This window comes from Leucoraja erinacea, chromosome 13, assembly GCF_028641065.1.
Source record: "Leucoraja erinacea ecotype New England chromosome 13, Leri_hhj_1, whole genome shotgun sequence".
Taxonomy (NCBI): domain Eukaryota; kingdom Metazoa; phylum Chordata; class Chondrichthyes; order Rajiformes; family Rajidae; genus Leucoraja; species Leucoraja erinaceus.
Genome location: NC_073389.1, coordinates 50,369,730 through 50,388,873, shown reverse-complemented (window position 1 = coordinate 50,388,873; position 19,144 = coordinate 50,369,730).

Genomic DNA, 19,144 nt, shown 5'->3' with positions numbered 1-19,144 from the left:
TGGTCAGAGACCCACACCACCCTGGCCACACACTCATCTCACCCCTGCCATCGAGAAGAAGGTACAGGAACCTGAAAACTATAACGTCCAGGTTCAGGAACAGCTTCTTCACGACAGCCACCTCCAAATAAGCTCTGAACTCCATAGACTTGACATTGATTTTGTCTATTTGCTCCATTATTGATTGCGTTTATATCTATCTATATATGTATCTGTGTGTGTGTATGTATGTATGTGTGTGTGTATGTATACAGGTATATATATATATATATGGATACATACGGCATGCATGGTGTTGCAGCATAGAGTTGCTGCCTTGCAGCGCTTGCAGCACCGAAGATCCCGGTTCGATCCTGACTACGGGTGCTGCCTGTACGGAGTTTGTGCGTTCTGCACGTGACCTGCGTGGGTTTTCTCCAAGATCTTCGGTTTCCTCCCACACGTCCAGGCTCATAGGTGTGGCTTGTTATAAGTGTAAATTTTCCCAGCGTGTGTAGGATGGTGTTGATGTGGGGAGATCGCTGGTCGGAGCGGACTCGGTGTGCCGCAGACCCGTTTCCGCGCTGTATCTCTAACTTAAAAATAAAACTAAAATCTCTAAACTAAATATAGAAACATAGAAACATAGAAACATAGAAATTAGGTGCAGGAGTAGGCCATTCGGCCCTTCGAGCCTGCACCGCCATTCAATATGATCGTGCCTGATCATCCAACTCAGTATCCTGTACCTGCCTTCTCTCCATACCCCCTGATCCCCTTAGCCACAAGGGCCACATCTAACTCCCTCTTAAATATAGCCAATGAACTGGCCTCCACTACCCTCTGTGGCAGAGAGTTCCAGAGATTCACCACTGTCTGTGTGAAAAAAGTTCTTCTCATCTCGGTTTTAAAGGATTTCCCCCTTATCCTTAAGCTGTGACCCCTTGTCCTCGACTTCCCTAACAATATATGTATATATATATTATATATAAAAACTGTTTAACTGTCCAATTATGCTGTGATAATGCAAAGGGATTGCTTTATCAAATCAGTATGCCACACCTGGTGAGGTGCTGTTCCTCCAAATTGGGTGCGGCCTCAGTCCTGCAATGGAGGAGGCCCAGGACAAAAAGGTCCATGTGGGAATACGAGGGGGGAATTGTAATGGTTAGTAACAGGGGAGAGGGAGTGGTGGAGGACACCATTTTGCCTCCTTTTCATCTCTCAATCCACCCATGTGGCAATTAAACCCTTCCCCCCCTCACCTGTATCCACCAATCACTTCATAAGATCTTGTGACAGGAGTCAAAATAGGCCATTCAGCCCATCAAGTCTATGCCATTCAATCATGGCTGATCTATCTCTCCCTCCTAACCCCATGTTCCTGCCTTCACCCAATAACCTATGATGCCCATACTAATCAAGAATCTACAGTATCTCTCTCTTCCCTAAATATATCCACTGGCTTTGCCTCCACAGCCTTCTGTGACAAAGAATTCCGCAGATTCACCACCCTCTTCCTCATTGCCTTCCTGAAAGAACGTCCTTTCATTCTGAGGCTCTGACCTCTAGTCCTGGACTCTCCCACATCCTCTCCACATCCACTGTATCCAGGCCAGTCTTTGTCCCATCTCCACCACTCTTTTTTCCAGCTATCGACATCCCTAGCACAGGTGGGCCTGAGGAAGAGTCCCGACCTGAAACGTCACCTGTCCGTTCCCACCGCTGCCTAACCCGTCCAGTTACTCAGGCGTTTTGTGTCTTGTACTGTGCAGAGCTGTGTTGACAAGGAGCGGCAGACAGTATTGCTTAGAGTTGAAACGTGAATTTGAGTGACGAACTGAGAGACGGCGAGATCGGTGGCAACTAGAACTAGAACTCATCGCCTGCAAGCTCACTCACTGTGTCAAATGACACAAGTGAGACATGTTTCAAACAAGCCGATTTGAGTCCCAGGCTTTGACCTGTCAAGTTCGGTTACCTTGGGTGTAAGTTAAAAGTGACTAGGCTTACATTAAATACCCGCCTGGAGTGAACACTCAACACCCAGGGTGAGGAATGTAATTTGTAATAAGGACCATCCTTGTCTCCCTTCATTTGTCATAACACACCGAGACCAGGTGTCAAGGGAGTGGGGGGAGGTTGGCTGGTTTATGCTGCATTGATAAGGCATGGCCAAGATACAAGATACAAGATACATTTATTTGTCACATGTTCCAGTTGGCACAGTGAAATGTGATCACCATACAGCCGTACAATAAAATAAAGAACACAACACACAATAGAGTCCAACATAAAACATTCCCACACAGCAGAATCAAATGTTTCCCACTGTGAGGGAAGGCACCAAAGTCAGTCTCTTCCTCTAATGTTCACCCATGGTCGGGGCCTCCGAAGCCCTCCGCAGTCGCTGCTACGGGCGGCCCGCCGCTGAGGCCCGCTCGCCGGGATGTTGGCACTCCGAAGTCGGAACTGGAGGGCAACCCCAGCGGCTTGGACCTCCGAATTGGCCGCCTCCCACCGGAGTCCGCGGATCCCGACGTCCCCAGGCTGCGCGGGCAGAGATTCAACACTGGCGGCCCTCAGCAAAGGGCCCCAGGGACTCCGCGATGTTGGTCAGCTTCGCCCGCACTGGGAGCTCCGCGAACCACAGCCCCGCGATGTTGGAGCAGCGGGTCCGGAGTCCGGCGCTTCAAACGGCGATCCAGATACGTATCATCCGCTCCGCGGTAAATCCAGCGCCGCGCCGTCGCTGCCGAAGCTCTGGTCCGATCCAAGGTCTCCGGTAGGAAAGGCCACTCCAGAGGAGGGGGAGCGAGGTCGCAAGTTGGAGAAATAGTCGCATCCTCGCCAGGAAGCGACTGGGAAGCAGTTTCCCCCTTACCCTACCCCCCTCCCCCACAAAGAAAAACTAAAGAATCCCCAAAACAAAACAGTTTAGACAAACTAAAATTAAAAAAATGACGGAAAAAAAACGGACAGACTGTAGGCAGATGCGCCTTCAATGCAACGCCCCCTAGTGGAATGAATACAAACAACAAACATACAAACTGGAGGAGCAGCACCTCATATTTGAGTTTACATTTAGTTTCTTGTAAGGCGTACCAAGACACAGTGGAAAATCCTTTGTTGCGTTCTAATCAGTCAGCAGAAAAGCAATAGATATTTACAATCGAGCCGTCCGCAGTGTACTGATACATGACAAAGGGAAATAACCTGACTCATGCTTAGTGCATGATGAAGTCCAATAAATTCCAATCAAAGATAATCGGTGGGGTGGAAGATTGCAACCTTCACGTGGTCCGTCCTGTTTCGACGAATGCAATCAACCCGGCGTGCACAATCAAATAAGATCAAATAGAACAAGTTGTCCTACAACTTTAGGCTGTGCACGCCATACGCAAGAAGAAGAAGAAAGATGGGTCTCCAACTGTTGATCATAGTTCAGGACTACTCTCGTTGTTGGTAGGACGGTTCACTTATCTGATAACTTCAGGGCAGTCACTCTAGCGCAGCGGTAGAGTTGCTGCCTTACAGCAAATGCAGCGCCGGAGACCCAGGTTCGATCCCGACTACGGGTGCCGTCTGTACAGAGTTTGTACGTTCTCCCCGTGACCTGCATGGGTTTTCTCTGAGATCTTGGGTTTCCTCCCACACTCCAAAGACATACAGGTTTGTAGGTTAATTGGTTTGATGATTGTAAAAATTGTCCCTAGTGGGAGTAGGATCGTGTTAACGTGTGAGAATCGCTGGTCGGCACGGACCCAGTGGGCCGAAGGGCCTGTTTCAGCACAGTACCTCTAAACTAAACTAAACTAAACTAAACTAAACAGCTGGGAAGAAACTGTCCCTGAATCTTAATATGAATTTGGAGGTGTGATAATAGACAATATTCAATAGACAATAGGTGCAGGAGTAGGCCATTCGGCCCTTTGAGCCAGCACCATCATCCACAATCAGTACCCCGTTCCTGCCTTCTCCCCATATCCCCTGACTCCGCTATCTTTAAGAGCCCTTTCTACTCTCGCTTGAAAGTATCCAGAGAACCGGCTTCCACCCGCCCTCTGAGGCAAAGAATTCCACAGACTCACAACTATGTGTGTGAAAAGTTACATTTTCACACTTCTGTAACTTTTGCCCGATGGGAGAGGGGAGAAAATTGAAAGGCCGGGGTGTGACTCTTCCTTCATTATGCTGCTGGCCTTGCCGAGGCAGCATGAGGAGCAGCTGAAGTCAATGGAAGGGAGATTGGTTTGGGCGATGGTCTGGGCTGCGTCCACAATTCACCGCAATTTCTTGCGGTCTTGGGCTGAGACGTTCCCAAACCAAGTTGTGATGCATCCCAAACTGGGCTGGACAGACAAAGGAATGGCCACGTATAAACTGGAGGAACAGCACCTCATATTTCACTGGGTAACTTGCAACCAAATGGTGTGAACACTGAATTCTCCACTTTTATGTAACTAAGCAACAATTCACCCCTCCTGCCTCTTTTTCCTCTCATCCCCTGTACCCTACCTGGATACACAGCTTTATTTCCCGCTATCCCGCCCCTCCTTCACCCTTCCTCCATCCCCTTCCACCTACATTCGTTCCTCTGCCTGCACTTTTCTCCCCTCTCCTCTCCTCGCCCTATATCATTTTATCTCCTCGTTATCTCTGGTCTTTGTCTACCCATCTCCCAATCACTTCGCCCCCACCTGTATCCACTTATCACTGCCCCAACCTCTCTTCCAGCTCCCTCCCCCTCTACTACAATCAGTCCGAATAATGTTCTCTATCCATGTCCTCCAGAGGTACTCCAGCACTTTGTGTCTGTCTTTGGTATAAATCAGCATCTGCAGTTCTTTGCCTCCTCATTTGGGAAACAAGTCCAATGGTCCAACTCTTGAGCGTGCGACTCCACGCGGCAAGCGCGACCTAACGTGGTCACTTGAGCCGTACGGCCTCGCGGGGCCGGTCCCACTTTGATCGCCGGAGCCGTATGGAGTTGTGCGGGGCTGGTCCATGAAAAACTGACCGTGTTCAAAAATTCCGCGCGGCAACGGCCTACCGGCCCGCAACCGCATTGAGGCCGTACGCACCGCCTCGATGGGCGTGCGCAGCGTCTTGATGCCAAACATCACACGTGAACTTCCCGCGGACTTCGCTCGAACTTCACGTCACTCACTCGACCTCCGCGCAGCCCCCCCCCCCCCCCCCCCCCCCCGCTTCCGGTTTGGTCGCGCTTGCCGCGTGCAGGTCGCCTGCTCGTGGGACAGGCCCTTTACTCTTTCGCATATCTTTCATTAATTTCTTCTGTATCTCTCTACGTCACCTCGTTTCCCTCTCCCCCGACTCTCAGTCTGAAATGGGGCCTCGACCCGAAACGTCACTGACCTTTTCTCCAGGGATGCTGCCTGGCCCGCTGAGCTACTCCAGCTTTTTCTGGGCAAACATGTTCCTTTTTTTTGCTGCCCAGCTGATTTGCTGAAACGAGAAGTGACTCCATCCAGTAGCTACCTGGATAGCATTCAAACGGAGATACCAGGAGACACTCCTTGCATGCAGACAGCAAAACACTCCCTCATTTGGGGTCAGTTCTGAAGATGTCAGGGCACATAATTCTCCCGATGGACCCTGGTTATATCCGTCCTCTCATGCCGGCAACTCAGTTGCTTGGCAACAAAGACGAGGTAAAAAAGTTAAATTTAGCATACTCAACGTCCTCATGCCAATATCTTCAAACCGTACTGTGAAAGTTTATAAACCTTGCATGTCCCTGATTAGGATGGAGTTTGCATGCAGAGTTCATTAAAAGGTAACAGTATGCTAACGCTAGTCTCTCAACAAGAGGCCCCGTTGTGAATTGGAACTGATTTTTTAAAATATAATTTTGTTTTAGGGATACAGTGCGGAAACAGGCCCTTCGGCCCACCGTGTCCGCGCCGACCAGCGATTCCGACACATTAACACGACCCTACACTCACTAGGAACGCTTTACACTTATACCAAAGACAATTAACCTACATAGCTGTACTGTATGTTATTAGCGTGTGGGAGGGAACCGAAGATCTTGAAGAAAACCCACGCGGTCACAGGGAGAATGTACAAACTCCAGACAGACGGTACCTGTAGTCGAAACTTCTCCCCTCCTCCTTCCTAAAGGGACGTCCTTTTATTCTGCAGCTATGACCTCTGGTCCTTGACTCTCCCACCAGTGGAAACATCCTCTCCACATCCACTCTATCCAGGCTTTTTACTGTTCCGTAAGTTTCAATGAGGTCCCCCCCTCATTCTTATAAACTCCAGCGAGTACAGGCCCAGATAACATTGGAATGATAAATGTCATCAACACTAAAGTGATCTGGGCCATTCTGAGATTATGAGAGCAGCTGATAAATATACATTTTGTTTCAATAGACAATAGACAATAGGTGCAGGAGTAGGCCACTCGGCCCTTCGAACCAGCACCGCCATTCAATCTGATCATGGCTGATCATCCACAATCAGTACCCCGTTCCTGCCTTCTCCCCAAATCCCCTCAGTCCGTTATCTATAAGAGCCCTACCTAGCTCTCTCTTGAAAGTATCCAGAGAACCGGCCTCCACCGTCCTCTGAGGCAGAGAACCCCCCCCCCCCCCCCAACCCCCCCCCTCCCCACCCCCTGCCTCTTTCCACCTCTACCGCTCCCCCCCCCCGCTTTACATTTCATCTGTCTTCACTCACCTTATCTGTCTCCATTTTGCCTCCTTTAACCTTTGCCACTTCCTCCACCCATGTTCCAATCTAGCCACCCCCCCCCAACCTGTATCCACCTATCACTTGCCTAGCTTTGTCCCAACCCCACCATACTTTTCCAGCTTTCACCCTGCCTACTACAATCAGACTGAAGAAGGGTCCCCACCCAACATGTTGCCTGTCTATTCCCTCCATAGATGCTGCCTGACCGCCTGTGACTTTGTGTGTTGCTCACGATTCCAGCATAGTCACAGAGTGATACAGTGTGGAAACAGGCCCTCCAGCCCAACTTGCCCACACCGACCAACATGCCCCATCTACACTAGATCCACCTGCCAGCATTTGTCCTTCGTATCCCTCTAAACCTGTTCTTTCCATGTAGTAGTCCAAATATCTTTTAACCATTGTAATAGCACCTGCCTCAACTACCTCCTCTGGCAGCTTGTTCCATACACCCATCACCCTCTGTTTAAAAAAGATTGCCTCTCAGGTTCTTATTTAAATCTCCCCCCCCCCCCCCCCCCCCCCCCCCCCCCCCCCCCCCCCCCGCCCCTGGTTTAAACCTTGTTGATTTGTGTTGATCTTCTGGGAAGATTGCTTTATCCTAGGGTGGCACGTGGGCGCAGCAGTAGAGTTGCAGCAGCTCCGGAGACCTGGGTTCGATCCCGACTAATGGTGCTGTCAGTAAGGAGTTTGTACGTTCTCCCCTTGACCTGCGCGGGTTTTCTCCGAGAACTTTTCTCCGTTTCCTACCAAACTCCATACAGGTTTGTAGGTTAATTGGCTTGGTGTAAATGTAAAATTGCCCTTAGCGTGAGTAAGATAGTGTTAGTGTGCGGGGATCGTTGGGCAGGGCCTAAGGGCCAGCTTCTGTGCTGTGTCTCTAAACTAAACTGAACTAAACAACACTATTCCTCTCATAATCTCACACATTGCATCTGCAGTTACTTGTGCCTCAACTTTGGACTGTCCTCCAAGGTGTCAAAGCAAGATTAGCCGGTTGAATGAACTACTGTTTTGCACTTGGAGCCAAGCAGGGCTGGTGAACTTCAGCCTGAACATCAGTGAGCAGCTGATTGCTGCTTGATAGCACTGTTGACATCGCCTTATCACTTAGCTGATATCTGAGCTGATATCTGAGCATCGACTTTTAGGGCAGCACGGTGGCGCAGGGGTAAGTTGCTGCCTTACAGCGCATGCAGCGTCAGAGGCCCGGGAAACAGGCCCTTTGACCCACTGAGTAAAGGCCGACCAGTGAGACCCACACACTAAAGGGCCACTGTACGAGCTAATTCAAGAGCTCTGCAGAGTCTTTAAAAAAAATCAAACTCGTGGTAAGCACGTATAATGTACGTAGCGGGTACGTCGGAGCTCGGGACATCTCTTAGCGGCTCGTAGCGCTAACGGCAGGTACTCGGGAAACGCGGTAAGCTCGGGAAGACTCGTGAAGATTTTTCAACTTGTTGAAAAATGTCCACGAGAGCCCCGAGCACCTACGAGCGGCTATTACCGTAATTCTCCGAGTTCGAATCAGGGGAAACTCGGGAGAACTCTTGAATTAGCTCCTACAGTGGGACAAGCCCTTAACACTATCCTACACACTAGGGACAATTTACATTTATATCAAGCCAATTAACCTACAAACTTGTACAGTGCATTCAGAAAGTATTCAGACCCCTTGATTTTTTCCACGTTTTGTTACGTTACAGCCTTATTTTAAAATGGATTAAAGTCTTTTTTTTTATCATCAATCTGAACACAATACCCCAGAATGAAGAAGTGAAAACAGATGTTTAGAACATTTTGCAAAGTAATTAAAAAGAAATAACTGAAATATCACATTTACATTTCCGGTGAGCAACACCGGAAATTGGAGGAACAGCACCTCATATTCCGCCTGGGTTGCTTGCATCCGGATGGCATGAACGTTGAATTCTCCCAGTTTTGCTAGCCCTTGCTGTCTCCTCCCCTTCCTTAACCCTCGAGCTGTCTCCTCCCATCCCCCCGCCCTCGGGCTCCTCCTCCTCCCTTTTTCCTTCCTTCTCCCCCCCACCCCCCATCAGTCTGAAGAAGGGTTTGGCCTGAAACGTCACCTATTTCCTTCGCTCCATAGATGCTGCTGCACCCGCTGAGTTGCTCCAGCATTTTTGTGTACCTTCGATCTTCCAGCATCTGCAGTTCCTTCTTGATCACATTTACATAAGTATTCAGACCCTTTGCTATGACACTCAAAATTGAGCTTCGGTGCATCCTGTTTCCATTGATTATCCTTGAGATGTTTCTGCAACTTGATTGGAGTCCACCAGCGGTAAATTAAATTGATTGGACATGATTTGAAAAGGCGCATAACCTGTCTATATAAGGTCCCACAGTTGACAGTGCATGTCAGAGCAAAAACCAAGCCATGAAGACGAAGGAATTGTCCGTAGACCTCCGAGACAGGATTGTGTTGAGGCACAGATCTGGGGAAGGGAATAAAACAATTTCTGCAGCATTGCAGGTCCCGAAGAACATAGTGGCCTCCGTCATTCTTAAATGGAAGAACTTTGGAACCAGCAGGATTCTTTATAGAGCTGGCTGCCCGGCCAAACTGAGCAATCGGGGGAGAAGGGACCTGGTCAGGGAGGTGACCAAGAACCCGATGGTCTCTCTGACAGAGCTCCAGAGTTCATCTGTGGAGATGGGAAAACCTTCCAGAAGGATAACTATATCTGCAGCACTCCACCAATCAGACCTTTATGGTAGAGTGGATAGACGGAAGCCACTCCTCAGTAAAAGGCACATGACAGCCCACTTGGAGTTTGCCAAAAGGCACCTAAAGGACTCTCAGACCATGAGAAACGAGATTCTCTAGTCTGATGAAACCAAGATTGAACTCTTTGGCCTGAATGCCAAGCGTCACGTCTGGAGGAAACCAGGCACCGCTCATCACCTGGCCAATACCATACCTACGGTGAAGTACGGTGGTGGCAGCATCATGCTGTGGGGATGTTTTTCAGCGGCAGGAACTGGGAGACTAGTCAGGATTGATTAAGGGAAAGATGAATGGAGCAAACTACAGAGAGACCCTTGATGAAAAATCTGCTCCTGATTATTCTGGACTCAGACTGGGGCGGAGGTTCACCTTCCAACAGGACAACGACCTTAAGCACAGAGCCAAAACAACGCAGGAGTGATTTTGTGACAGGTCCGTGAATGTCCTTGAGTGGCCCAGGCAGAGCCTGGACTTGAACCTGATTGAACATCTTTGGAGGGACTTGAAAATGCCTGTGCATCGACGCTCCCCATCCAACCTGACAGAGCTTGAGAGAATCTGCAGAGAAGAATGGGAGAAATTATACACTGTCGCTACATAGTTTGTACGTTCTCCCCGTGACCTGCGTGGGTTTTCTCTGGGATCTCTGGTTTCCTCCCACTTTCCAAAGACATACTGGTTTGTAGGTTAATTGGCTTGGTAAAATTATTCAAAGGACTGTCTCTAGTATGTGTAGGATAGTGTTAATGTGTGTGGATCACTGGTCAGTCCTTGGACTATTCTTGATCGGACTTTGCTGGTCTTACCTGGAACTAAATGTTATTCCCTTATCATGTATCTATACACTGTACAAGGCTCGATTGTAATCATGTATTGTCTTGCTGCTGACTGGATAGCATGCAGTTTTTCACTGTACCTCGGTACACGTGACAATAAACTGAACTGAGCGAACTCGGTGGGCCGAAGTTCCTGGTTCCGTGCGGTATCTCTAAACTCAAGCTTGTGGAACAGAAGTACCAATGCTGATTAGTTTTGGGAGATGGGCAGTCAGGACTGGATCTACACTTGTATATCAACTTGCAATTGCTTATTCCCTCTGTACATAGGCAGGTGTCTCGAAGCTTTTTACTTTGACACACACTTTGACAAGCACTGAAGCAGACTGGTAGGAAATATGAGAAACCTCAGTGGAGCGTGATAATATATTTATCCAGTCAAGATACCTGTAGACCTTGCAGATTGGTTCATCGACGGCTTTTACCTCACACACACAGATGTGGTCTGTCGTGAAGACTTTAGAATTTCGAGGTGCAGCGCGGAAACAGGCCCTTCACCCCACCGGGTCCGCGCCGACCAGCGATCACCCCAGAACACTCACACTGCCCTACACACACTAGGGACAATTTACAATTAGCCTACATGCCTGCAGGTCTTTGGAGTGTGGGAAGAAACGGAAGATCTCGGAGAAAACCCACGCAGGTCACGGAGAGAAGGTACAAACTCAGTAAAGACAAGCATCCGTAGACAGAATCAAACCCAGATCTCTGGCAGTATCTCTACCCCTGCGCTACCGTGCCGTCTCTAATTATGATAGCGTGACATAGAAACATGGAAAAATAGGCGCAGGAGTAGGCCATTCAGCCCTTCGAGACAGCACCGCCATTCAATATGATCATGGCTGATCAGTCTGAAGAAGGGTTTCGGGCCGAAACGTTGCCTATCTCCTTCGCTCCATAGATGCTGCTGCACCCGCTGAGTTTCTCCAGCATTTTTGTCTACCTTCGATTTTCCAGCATCTGCAGTTCCATCTTAAACACAATATTATGGGTGTAGTACAGATTAGTATGTCCTTTAATTTTGTGGCTATGATCTCTAGACGTAGATTCTCTCACTAGTGAAAACATCCTCTCCACATCCACTCTCTCCAGCCCTTTCACATTTCAACAAGATCCCCCCCCCCCCCCCTCATTCTTCTAAACTCCAGCGAGAACAAGCCCAGTGCCGACAAACGCTCATCATAGATTAACCCACTCATTCCTGGGATCATTCTTGTAAACCTCCTCTGGACCCTCTCCAGAGCCAGCACATCCTTCCTGAGATATGGGGGCTGAAAATTGCTCACAATTGTTCTGTCCTTTTCCTTGCCCCAGTTCGCTGCCCTCTACTTTCAGTCTGAAGAAGGGTCCCGACCCGAAACGTCAATCATCTTTCATGAGAAGGATAGAGTCTTTTACCCAGAGTCGAGGAATAGAGAAGCAGAGGATATAGGTTTAAGCTGAGGGGGGGGGGGAAGATTTAATAGGAACCTGAGGGGTAATGTTTTTCACACAAAGGGTGTTGGGTGTATGGAATGAGCTGCCAGAGGAGGTAGTTGAGGCTAGGACTATCGCAACATGTAAGAAATATTTAGACAGGTAGGTGTAAGAAGGAACTGCAGATGCTGGTTTAAACCGAAGATAGACACAAAAAGCTGGAGTAACTCAGCGGGACAGGCAGCATCTCTGGAGAGAAGGAATACGGGCGGTGGAGGCTGGATGATTTCAAGAGAGAGTTAGATAGGGCTCTTACGGAGTTAAGGGATATGGAGAGAAGGCAGGAACGGGGTACTGATTGTGGATGATCAGCCATGATCACATTGAATGGCGGTGCTGGCTCGAAGGGCCGAAGACCTACTCCTGCACCTATTGTCTGTTGTCAACACACATGGATAGGACAGGTTTGGAGGGATATGGGCCAGGTGGGACTAGTGTAGGTGGTACATGTTGGTCGGCATGGGAAAATTGGGCTGAAAGGCCTGTTCCCATGCAGTATGACCTTTTGAATCTATGACTGACTGTAAGTAGCCTACCGAGGCAATGAATTGAACCTGTATGGTTACATGAGGAAGGATTAAAACTGGAGTTTGATTTTCATCTCCACATACAATAGCCAGCTCAACTGGATCAACAGGAGATAAAACGAGCAAATGGGTAGGCCTTGAAATTTCCAGTCGACTATCGCAAGCGTCTTTGTATTTCCTTTCTTTATGCAAGAAGGAACTGCAGATGCTGGTTTATACCAAAAATAGACATAAAATGCAGGAGTAACTCAATGGGTCAGGCAGCATCGCTGGAGAGAAAGATTCTCTGGAGAAAATCTCTGGATTCTCTTAGACGGATCCCGATCCTAAACGTCACATATCCTTTTTCTCCAGAGATGCTGCCTGACCCGCTGAGTTACTCTAGCTTTTTTGAGTCTATCCTTTCTTTCTTTGCTGCCTTGCTGCGTTCTCTCTCTCTCTCCCTCTCGCTCCCTCTCTTCCTTTCTCATTGAGTCATAGAGTGATACAGGGTTGAAAGCAGGCCCTTCGGCCTAACTTTCCCTCACCGGCCAGCATGTCCCAGCTACACTAGTCCCACCTGCCCGTGTTTGGCCCATATCTCTAAACCTGTCCTATCCAATACCCGTGCAAATGTTTCTTAAACTCGATATTTTTCCTTGCTCTGCAGCAATTCATTCTCCCCTTCCTTCTCTCTCTATCTCCAATGTTCATTCCCCCCCCCCTTCATTCAATTCTCTTCACCCCTTTCCTTTTTTTTTCATTTATCTCACTATTTTTCCTTCACCTGGGCTTCCAAGATGGCGTCCAACCCAGGTGACTGTTTGTAGTCTAGCCACAGAAGCAGATCTAAAGCCACACATTACAATCGCTCCACAATCTTAAATCTCTAATCCTACTCCAACCTTTCTTACTTTATTCGCTAATCAGTGTATAAAATCACGAGAGCAATGGATCAGGTAGTCTGTTTAAGAAGGAACTGCAGATGCTGGAAAATCGAAGGTTGACAAAAATGCTGGAGAAACTCAGCGGGTGCAGCAGCATCTATGGAGCGAAGGAACTAGGCAACGTTTCAGGCCGAAACCCTTCTTCAAACTGATGTAGATCGGGTAGTCTCTTGCCCAGAGAAGGCACATCCAGGACCAGAGGACATAGATTTAAGGTGAGGGGTAAAATATTTAATGGGAAACTGAGGGGCATCCTTTTCATACAAAGGTGTATGGAACGAGCTGCTAGAGGAGGGAATTGAGGCTGGGACTGTTGCAATGTTTAAGAAACAGTTTAAGAAACAGTTAGACAGGTACATGGATAGGACAGTCTGATCAGTCTGAAGAAGGGTTTCGGTCCGAAACGTCGCCTATTTTCTTCGCTCCATAGATGCTGCTGCACCCGCTGAGTTTCTCCAGTAATTTTGTGTACCATGGATAGGACGGGTTTGGAGGGATAGGGGCCAAACGTGGGCAGGTGGGACTAATGTAGCTGAGAAATGTTGGCCGGTGAGGGCAAGTTGGGCCGAAGGGCCTGTTTCCTAACTGTATCACTCTATGACTCTGTCATGTATCTGTACATTGTAAATTGCTCCATTGTCATCATGTGTTGTCTTTCTGCTGAATGGGTAGCACGCAACAAAAGCTTTTCACTGTAGTTCGGTACACGTGACTAAATGAACTAAACCGAGCTGATCTTCCTCTCTCGGGCTCCCTGGTCCATTGGGTATCTATTTTTGGCCAGCCCTTCCAAACGATGAGCATTGAAAGGTAGCTCCCTCTCCAGTCCTACCCTGTAAACAATAGATCAACATTCCACCACCGCTCATTGGACTCAATGCTGGCGATGCAGCCAAGCGGGACCGACAGAAACTAAACCCTTTTTCCAAAAGAATTGTTTCACAGTCCAGAGACCGCAAGGAGCTCGATAATTCTGAATGGTAAATACCCCGAATTCAAAAATCTCAGCACGCGTTATTGCAGAGTGGAAGCTCAGCTTGAAAATTTGGTTGGAGAGGTCGGAACGTGTGGAACTAACAATCCCGGTGAAATGAACGAACTCGCATAGAAATAGATTGTCACGGTCCTAGGGTGAGCAATGCCCGGCAAGACAGCGTTTACATTCATGCACAGAGTCTGAAGGCAAAGGCATTTAACCAGTCTTTGGACATTTACATTCATGCACAGAGTCTGAAGGCAAAGGCATTTGACCAGTCTTTGGAAATCCGGTGGCGCTGTTGATGGCTGCCTCCACCTGCAGTCGGATTGTCTTTTTATCTTTTTTATTTGTAGTATGTTTTGGGATTTTTTAGTATTTTATGTGGGGGAGGGAGGGAGGGTAAGGGGGAAACTGTCCTTCAGTCACTTCCTGGCGAGGATGCGACTACTTCACCGAGTCACGTCCTCACCTGCCGCCCGCCCCCCTCGCGGCCTACCAACTGGATTAGCGCGGCCTTTCCTGCCGGGACCGGACCAGAGCTTCAGCAGCGGCGGTGCAGCGCTGGATACATTCCGGAGCAGGCGATGTCTCACCTGGGATTGCCATTTGAGGCTCCGGAGTGTTGGGCCTGCTGCATCGACATCGCGGAGCTGTGGTTCGCGGAGCTCCCAACGCGGGCGGCGCTGACCAACATCGCAGAGTCCTGGGACCCTTTGCCGGGGCCCGCCAGTGTTGAATCTCCACCCAGCTCGGCCTGTGGACTTTGGGAGCCGCGGACTCCGGTGGGAGGTGACCGATTCAGAGTTCCGGGCCACTGAGGATGTTCTTCCGCCCGACGTCGCGGTTCCCATCGTTCCCGGAGAGAGGGCCTGAGCATCGGACCGCCCGTAGCGGCGACTACGGGATGCTCAAGAGGCCCGGGCTCGGGAGACGACGACCACAGGTGAACATCGGGGAACAGCATCAAGGAGGTTGACTGGATTTTGGTTCCTTCCATCACAGTGGGGAACTTTGGTGCCGCTGTGGGGATGTTTGTGTCGTGGACTTCAGTGTTCTGTGTTATTTTATTCGTATGACTGTATGGGAAATAGCATTTCGTTGTCTCTTACTTGAAGACAATGACAATAAAATTAAATCAAATCAAGAAGGGTCTCGGCCCGAAACGTCACCCACTCACAAGCTCACAAGTTATAGCAGTAGAATCAGGCTTTTCGGCCCATCGAGTCTACTCCGCCATTCAATCATGGCTGATCTCTCCTTCCTAATCCCATTTTCCTGCCTTCTCTCCATAACCACTTGACACCCTTTCTAATTAGAAACGTAGAAAATGGGTGCAGGAGTAGGCCATTCGGCCCTTCGAGCCAGCACCGCCATTCAATATGATCATGGCTGATCGTCCAAAATTAAGGATTTGTCTATCTCGGCCTTAAAAATATCCACTGATTTGGCCTGGACAGCCCTCTGTGGCAATGTTTGGCCACAGAGCAACTACCCTCTGACTAAAGAAGGGGGGAGTGGGGGGGGGGCAAGATGGTGGGGGGTGGGGGGGGGGGATGGTGGGGGACACACCGAGAACAAAGGGGGACCTTTGGGACTACATTGAACACTGTGTAACACTGTCAGCGCCCTATACGTGGCGAACCTTTGCATACATTGTGTAAAACAAAAACATTCACTGTGACCTGTTACATGGGATAATAAGGCATCATTGATTCATTCTTTCATTCACAGATTAAACAAGGCATTTGGGAGTTTGCCAGACCAGACTGTGTTTACAGTAATGCAAGTAGTCTGACTGCCAAGGCATATGTGTGTCGGAAAGAACCGCAGATGCTGGTTTAAACTGAAAATGGACACAAAATGCTGGAGTGGGACAGGCAGGATCTCTGGAGAGAAGGAATGGGTGACGTTTCGGGCCGAGACACTTCTTCAGACTGGTGAGACGCATGGTTTTGTTTAACACATGGGAATATGACATCCATACTATAGTGGAGATAGTCTTAGAGTCACGGAAATACAACTCATCCACACTAACCAAGATCCCCCCTCAAAGCTAACTCCATTTGGCCAATCTGGTCCAAATCTCTCCCAACCTTTTCTATTCATGTACTTGCCCAAGTGACTTTGAAATGCTATTTTGCATATCTTCCATTCATTTGTCCTATGTCTCTTGTTTCCCTTTTCCCTGATTCTTAGTCTGAAGAAGTGTCTCGAACCGAAACGTCACCCATTCCTTCTATCCAGAGATCCTGCATGTCCCACTGAGTTACTCCAGCATTTTGTGCCTATCTTGTAAATGCTGTTGTGGTCTTCACAGGCAACTCATTCCGTACACCCACCACTCCCTGTGTGATAATGTTGCTCCTCAGGTTCCTATCAAACATTTCCCCTCTCACCATAAACCTATACCCTCAGGTTTTTAATTCCCTTCCCTTGGGAAAAAGTCCTTGTGTATTTACCCTCTTATTTATTGCCACCATCTTATACCCTCTATAAGGTCATCTCGCGGCTTCGTGTGCTCCAAGGAATTAAGTCCTAGCCTGCCCAACCTCTCCCAATGGCTCCGGGCCATGAGTCTTGGCAACATCCTTGAAAATCTTTTCTGCGTTCTTTCCAATTTAATGACATCTTCCCTTCCCGTCTTCCCAGGGCGGAGTTTACACTTTCCCGCCGTGGGTTTCCTCCAGGTGTTTCGGTTTCCTCCCACATTCCAAAGGTGTGCGGGTCTGTGGGTTAATTGGCCTCTGTAAATTTCCCCTAGTGTAGGATGCAAAAGTGGGATAACACAGAACTAGTGTGAATGGGTGATGGCTTGGCAGCATGGACTCAGTGAGCCAAAGGGCCTGCGGGGGGCTCGGGAGACCACAACCGCGGGTGAACATCAGGGAACATCAGTGAGGTGGTTGACTGGACTTTGGTTCCTTCCACAGTGGGAAAGGTCTAGGATAGAATTAATCCATTCGGCCCATCAAGTTTACTCCGCCATTCAATCATTCAAGAGAGGGTTAGATATCGCTCTTAGGGCTAACGGAATTAAGGGATATGGGAAGAAAGCGGGAAATGGGTACAGATTTTGGATGATCAGCCATGATCATATTGAATGGCAGTGCAAGCTCGAAGGGCCGAATAGCCTACTCCTGCACCTATTTTCTATATTTCTATCTATCTTTCCTGTTCAACCCCATCTATGCAAACTCCATGAAAGTCACAATGCTTATATATCCAAATACATGGATGTTCTCAAAGCATCCTAGAAAAAACTATGTCAGAGAGCCATTGAGCCATATAGCACAGTTACAGGCCCTTCAACCCATCCCGCCCATGCTATCCATCAAATATCCATCTATATTAATCCCATGTGCCAACAAGTTGCCCACAGCTTTCTAGGCCTTTGGTTATCCAAACGTTTGTGTCAAAAGCAACATTCGCGTTCATTTTCAGGAGAATCTTGCATAGAAACATAGAAACATAGAAATTAGGTGCAGGAGTAGAGGCCATTCGGCCCTTCGAGCCTGCAACGCCATTCAATATGATCATGGCTGATCATCCGACTCAGTATCCTGTACCTGCCTTCTCTCCATACCCCCTGATCCCTTTAGTCACAAGGGCCACATCTAACTCCCTCTTACGTATAGCCACAAACTTGACCCTTGGCCATGCAAAGTGGAACAAGAGCATTTGGGCTGGGGCTGAGATCTTCACTGTGAGCGTATTCAAAATTGTGTGGAGCGGCACGCTGGCGCAGCGGCAGAGTTGCGGCCCTGCAGCGCCAGAGACGCGTGTACGATCCCGACCATGCGTGTTGTCTGTATGGAGTTTGTGCGTTCTCCCCGTGGCCTGCGTGGGTTTTCTCTGTAGGCTCATACAGGGATGGTATAAATGTAAGATAATTGTCCAAAGTGTGAGTAGGACAGTGTTAATGCGCCAGTATTAATGTGCGGGGGATCGCAGGTCGGCGCGGACTCGGTGGGCCGAAGGGCCTGTTTCCGCGCTGAATCACTAAACTAAGCCAAGTTTATTTGCCTCAGTTTCTGAGTATATTGTACAATCACATTGCTTATCGGCAAGTCACAATGATATTGAGCCCAACACATGGCTTGTTCTGCGAGCATCCTTGAACAGAAGGGTCACCTAATCCTTTGCTCCAGAGATGCTGCCTGACCCGCCGTGTTACTCCAGCTTTTTGTGTCGGTCTTCGGTGCAAACCAGCGTCTGCACACTTCGTCCCATGAAAATTATTACAACCATACAGTGATATTCGCACCTATTTTAAACCCTATAAGGTCTTGGGATTGTGGACAACTTTGAAGTAGAAATGTTGTCTCAAAACTGCTTGAGAGATTTGATCAGGGAATGTAACACCAACATATATCAAAAGGACTTTTTCAAAGAGGTTCTCAGGATCAATACGCTGGAATATTCCAGGCAATGGGAGGGAGGGTGGAAAAGCCTTTGAAGATGAGGTCTAATGTGTCGTATCTAAGGTCATTGTGAATGGAATTCGAACACAGAGGTTGCTGGTTGATGCGGACTCAGTAGGCCGAAAGGCCTATTTCCGCGCTGTATCTCTAAACTGAACAAACCGCAGAGGAATGGAGGTGAAGGGACTGGAATACACAGGACAATGAAGGCCAAGATCATACCTTGAGGAGATCATACTAGAGTGAACCCTGCGTAAATTGGAGGAACAGCACCTCATATTTTGCTTGGGCAGTTTACACCCCAGCGGTATGAACATTGACTTCTCTAACTTCAGATAGCCCTTGCTGTCTCTCTCCGTCCCCATTCCCAGTTCTCCCACCAGTCTTACTGACCCCGACTACATTCTATTTTTGTCCTGCCCCCTCCCCTGACATCAGTCTGAAGAAGGATCTCGACCCGAAACGTCGCCCATTCCTTCTCTCCAGAGATGCTGCCTGTTCCGCTGAGTTACTCCAGCATTTTGT